Consider the following 6,201-nt stretch of genomic DNA (forward strand, 5'->3'; position numbering starts at 1 on the left):
ATTCATTAATTTGTTCAAAGACAATCCAAATGTTACTGTTCTCAAACATCCGAGTAATCACAAAACATAGTGCGGAATAAAAACTGCATGGGATGAGGTGTGACCAAGTCAGACCCTTCCTTTTGGAACCAAAAGTACTTGAAACATTTAAAACATAAAGCCGTAAGGACAAATCTTAGTGAGCTCTCCAAAATACAACATACCATACATATCAGTGAGCCCAACCCTATGGGTATATTCTGTTGGTGATTTTGTTATCATCAATGTTATTTAAGTGTAATGGGATTAGTTTGTTGACCAAAAGTGATCTTGATAAATATTAAACAAGTAAGGAATGTGTGGAGTACACACTTGTTTAAGTTTGATCAAGTTTCAAAGTACACTGTCATTTAGGGGTGAAGCCCCTGAACGAACGGGGGTCCGGGGGCAGCGCCCCTGGGAGCGGGGTCCAAGGGGCAGAGCCCCTGGCTGGGGTCGAGCTAATATATTAAAAATGCATCAGAAAATTGATTTTTTAGATAATTGACCATTGGTTTGACCTTTATCCATATATCCGTTTTATGACAGTTTTTATAGTTTTATGACAGTTTAAAACTGTCATATGACAGTTTCAGACAACGATCTAAAAGTTGGGTTTTGGTCTCATTTTCTGGTACATACGAAATATCATCAAACATTCTTTGTTCTTGTCTCTCTCTGAGTCTTATCTGATTAAAGATTGGGAGTACCACCCAAATACTTTAATCTGAAAGTGAAACCATAATTCTCAGAATTTCCAATGTTATTTTATCCCGATTTTCTTACATATTCCAACCTAGGTGAATGTTATGATCCAACCATAGTCTTATAATTACTTCACTTACTATAGCCCAACTGCAGTCTTTCCCGTAATAATCCAACCATGGTCTTTCATACAAGTGTTGTGATCCAACCACAGTCTTTCATACAAGAGTCACAAAGATAATCTAGCAACCTACATAGTATAGTGAGAAAACTCACCCCGCACTCGTAGCCAGAAAACCACAACTCGCAAAGTCAAGAAATCGGTGCTACAGCCTACCTATCGAAACACTCAAGATCAAACCTTAGTCTATACTCCAAAACTATCCATTTGACCTAAAAGTCAACCAGATCAAAAAGTCAACGGTCAAAGTCAACGCATGTTGACATCCACGTCATGGACAACTCATGTGTAACACTTTAAATTTTCAAACAAATTTTTTTCATTTTTAGGAACCACATAAAACACAATCTCACATTTCTCAAAACCCAAATGTATAAATTGTTCAAAACAAAAGACAACAAAATGTTTGATAATATCCCAGAATCCTCAAAACATAATCTCAAGCTGGTGTATACAATCAAGCCGGCGCCTTCCCACGATCCTGAGAGGTACCTGAAACACATTTCACACAACACTGTAAGCACGAAGCTTAGTGAGTTCTCCAAAATACCACACACAATTAATTAGCCTCTCATGGCTATATCTCGATAAGGACCCTCTGGTCATGTGTCTCAGTGAAGACCCTCCGGTCTCACAGCTCGGGTCGGACCCTCCAGTCCGGTGTCTCAGTGACGACCCTCCTGTCTCACAACTTGGGTCGGACCCTCCAGTTCGGTATCTCAGTGAAGATTCTTCGGTCTCACAGCTCGGGCTTGGACCCTCCGGTCCTAACTCAATAAGGCATAGAAATAACATACAACATAAATCACAAATACAAAATGCATGATATCACATAACTCAGTATAAGCACATAAGACCCTCCGGTCATAAAGTATTACCACTCAGGTAAGTATAGTGAGAAGACTCACCTCGTACGTAAGCAAGTAGGTCTCGTACTCAACGATCGGTCTAGACTCCGCCTACATATCATAATCATCTCTAATTAACACTTTATACAACAACTCTAAAGATGTTAAGCTAGCCCCTTTTCTAACTCTCGGAAAGGGTGAAAGACCATTTTACCCCTCCATGGTCCCCATAATCCATAACTTGATCAAACCCTAAAAGTCAAGGGAATTTAACACTTGAGTCAACAGTCCATGTTGATCCAACTCGTCAAGTGCATTTATGCGACTCGTCGAGTTCCTTCGTTTCTCTGAAATATCGGGAAAATCCAACTCAACTCGTCGAGTTTGTAACGCGTCCAAACTATCAGGGAAAACCCTAACCAACTCGTCGAGTTGGCTCACCAACTCGTCGAGTCCTTTCGGTCCATTCTCTCATTCAGACGTTTTTAAGCAGAACTAAGGCCTCATACTTTAGATCTAGCCTTCTAAGGTTGAAATACCATGTAAAGCTGCAAGCTTTACATCCATGCATGGCATCTAGGGCTAAGTTTGCCAACCCAAAGCTCAATAAAGGGTTTAATGCATGAAAGTTAGCCAATAGATTGATAAAGCTTGAATCTTTTGGTCTAAGGGACCTCATACTGTCCAGATCTGAAGTCTCATCTTCAAGGCATGCTCAAACAACTAAAGGACTCAAAGAGAAGATGGAAATGGCCATAAACTCCCTAGTGAAGAAATCTAACAAACAAATGGTCAAGGTGATAGCTTTTTACCTCCAAATGGCAGCTAACACTGAAAGAATACTGGATCCAAGGGCTCCTTCTCGTTCCAAGCCTTTTGCTTCTCAAACTCCTTCTAAGAATGCACTAAAACATACAATCTTAGCCTATCTCTCTCTCTCTCACACACACACACACATATGGTAATAGCTCGATTAGGGTTTCTCTCAGTGTGTGAAGGTGATGAGGGAGGCGGGGTAAAGGACTTAAGGTCCTTTAAATAGGGTGCAAACCCTGAAAATTAGGGTTTTCACACTCAGCTCCTACTTGTCGAGTAGACTCTAAAAATCATGCGGCCATTTCAATCTCTTACTCGACGATTTGGGGCCTCCAACTCGTCGAGTTGCTCTGACAAAATGAATATAATTTAATTGAATAATTATAGCTGGGAGTCGGTATGTTACATCATGGCCACGTCGTAGCCATCCCATTAAGTAGCGATCAACTTGGCTGCCACGTCATGGCAAGCATGCCACCACGCTGTGTCATGGTCCAGATAAAACAATCATGAATCCATTCTCTTCCCCACGTATTGGCAACCAACTCGCCACGTCGTGGCTACTGTCCTTAGGCAGCTTAATGGATTGAGTCCTTAATCCATTAAGCCCATAACTCATACTTTATAGAAAGCTTATAGGGACTCCAAAAGCTCCTAAAAATCCAAAATTTATGGACATACATGACCCATGCATGTCCTTCACTCAAACTAGGTCAAATGGTAAGAAAAGTGACCTAAAACTCATGCATAACTCTAAAAACCCAACCAATTTCTAGATCCATAAGATATTATACTCAAGGGACCTTGGTGAGTCATAAAGTTGAAAACTTAATCTCATCTCATCACTCAAACTTCATTTATGGACCAAAACATGCTAAGAAAGCTAGATACAAGAAATGAATCAAAAAATGATAATATTGGAAATGGGAAGAACGATTGTTATTGTGAGGATTGAGTTACAGACTACAACTATAATGCATTAACGTACAACTATTATAACATGTTGGCTTTTCGTATGAGTGCACATTCATGTACGCCTTCTTCAGTATGTGTTTGTGTGTGTATATGTTTAATATCCAATGTGTTTATGAGGTGTTTAAGCTCTAGTTACAAGTTTTAATAGGTGTGCTTGTGTTTTTTGATTTTTAGTATCTATGCGTGTGTTTTGTTGGGAGAGAGAGAGATGGAGAGAGAGAGAGAGGGGGTAGGTGGGTATGTAGGTCCTTTTGTAGTTTTAATAATAATAAAATATTTAAAAAAGAAAGAAAAATGAAAAATAAATATATTAAAGGTATAATAGTCATTTTAATTTTAGGAGGGACCAATTCCATAACAAAACATGTTGAAAATGACCACCAATCCAAAATTTTCAATGTTAGGACTAGTTTCCTAAAAATGTAAACCACGGGGACCATATATACAATTTTTTCTAAATTTTATAATAAATACTAAAATGCCAACCTTGGGGACCAAAGCACGTAATTTTTGTCAACCACAATAACTATCAATGTATAAATTTCAAAGTTTGGACCTAGCGGTATCCGGTGTTGCCCTCCCTCCTTGAGGTAGAGGGTTCAAGTGTCGTTAGGGACATAGGTGGAGATTAATGAGTAGTTTAGAAATAGAATATTTGTCATTCAAAAAAAATGTGTGATAAACCATAACGACCAAAATTATAATTTAGCATTGAAAACTAGTTAGACCTAACATATAATTTATTCATTTGTTAAATTAAAAATTATATGGACCAAAACTAATTAATCCATAAAGACTATAGGACCAAAAAGTATAGTTCACTTATTTCATAAAGGGGAAATTATACATTAGTCCAACAATATTTTTTGAATTTATCGAATCAGTCCCTATATTTGTGTATTTCATGGAGGAATACAGTAGACATCGACATGTTTATTTAATCCCTCTAACTTGAAATAACATGTTTGTCCATGACACACAATCAGTTGGAGAATATGTGGCTGTCCAATTAGCATGATGTGGATAACACGTGGTTGTCCACTTGGACCTAAGGTTTATTAAGAGGGTAATAAGGGTATTTCACATATAAATTTTGATTAAGTTTTGTGTTTACAAACATGTCTAGGAGCTCACCTCCGGAATTTTGACGGTGTTTTCCTCAAGCGACGATGTACATGCTTGGAAGTAATGATCGGTTAGATCTAAGGTTCTGGCATGAAGGCCATCCAAACACCGGGGACATTTTGTCGTTTAATCCGATTATTTTTCTTCATTGTACCGATAGACGCGGGATTTAGAATTTAGATAATGGAAAGACAGGTTTTGAGTTGTATTATGATGATGGAGAAGGTTCTGGTTTACAACCTTTATCGCCGACAATGTCAGAGTTTTTGATGAGGTCAGGGTTGACCAGTTGCTCGATAAATTATCCTAGATCAAGATAAATAGATTAGGTAGGGCAGAACATCCACTGACGTCGAAAGTGGTTGTTAAATTGATGTCTACGTTCATAATTTCGGATTCACAAGTTACCAACGAATTACACTGTGATGTCTACAAAGAAGCGTTCGTTCTCGGAGCTAAATCTCGTGAGATGCCATGTAACCATATCTACTATCCCGATTGCATTCTCCCATAGCTAACTCTCCGCAAATTCTATCTAGTTTTCAACCATGAACTCCCAACAAATTTAACTAATTCACTCAATCTATAAGGCTCAAACCAAACAGAATAAGAATCAACGACAATTAGATTAACAATATGGAGATTACCTGGCGGTGGATTTGTCGTTGGAAGGTTCGTCAACGGTAGAAGAACTGGTTGTGGAAAGAGAGAGCTTCAAGTTGTCTAAACGAAAATGGATGGCGAGTTCAATAGCAGTTCAAGGTACACCGAGGAGGATCATATGGGAATCGAGAAGGAACGAGACTAGAGGAGAAGGTGGATTCGGTAGAGCTTTTCGCAATATTTTATCATTCTTCGGGGGATCAAGGTCCTCTTCAAATTCAAAGGGTTCATCCATGAACAGAAGTCACAGTTTATCCATTTCAGCTTTTGGTAGAATGGGAAGTAGGCAAAATAGATGAGGTGGCAAAGAAGTCATCGGATTACCCCTTTGCTTATTCCAAAAGGACCAATTAGACCCGAAAAAACAACTTTATTCCCTCGTAAAGCACGAAAAAAAAAAGTTAAGGGACTGATTCGAAACTTTCAAAAAATATTGTTTTACTAATGTATCATTTTCCATTTCCTTAATTATAAACCAGAGTGACTACATTTTTTTATAGTGACCAAAATTGTACTTAATGAAAACCAAAATTGTACCTAATGAAAATTCAGTATTTATTTAAGCCTCTTTCTGAAAATTCAGTATTTAAGTATTATATGGATAAAAACTTCAATTAAAATATGGATCAAAAATGTAGTTCTAAGTATTTTGTAAATTAAAACTACTTAAAAATTATAACATATTCAAATTATAAACTACAATAACTAAAATTATAACTAATACATAAAAACTACTAAAAGCAAAAATAAAATTGTAACATCCATAAAATTCATGAAAATTTTTAACTTTTAAAACAACCCAAAAATCATCATTGTTTACAAATAGTTTTCAGAACATGTTCAATATTAGAGTAATCCCAAAATCATGAA

At 37.3% G+C, this 6,201-nt stretch overlaps 1 pseudogene; it reads left to right on the plus strand.

Moving 5' to 3' along the window:
- The first annotated feature begins 4,712 nt into the window (after positions 1-4,712).
- On the plus strand, positions 4,713-5,630 carry LOC145121835 (putative E3 ubiquitin-protein ligase RHC2A pseudogene; annotated as a pseudogene).
- Positions 5,631-6,201: the final 571 nt, after the last annotated feature.

The sequence above is a fragment of the Lactuca virosa genome, chromosome 1, assembly GCF_052849685.1.
Source record: "Lactuca virosa cultivar CGN04683 chromosome 1, Lactuca_virosa_CGN04683_v6, whole genome shotgun sequence".
Lineage (NCBI taxonomy): Eukaryota > Viridiplantae > Streptophyta > Magnoliopsida > Asterales > Asteraceae > Lactuca > Lactuca virosa.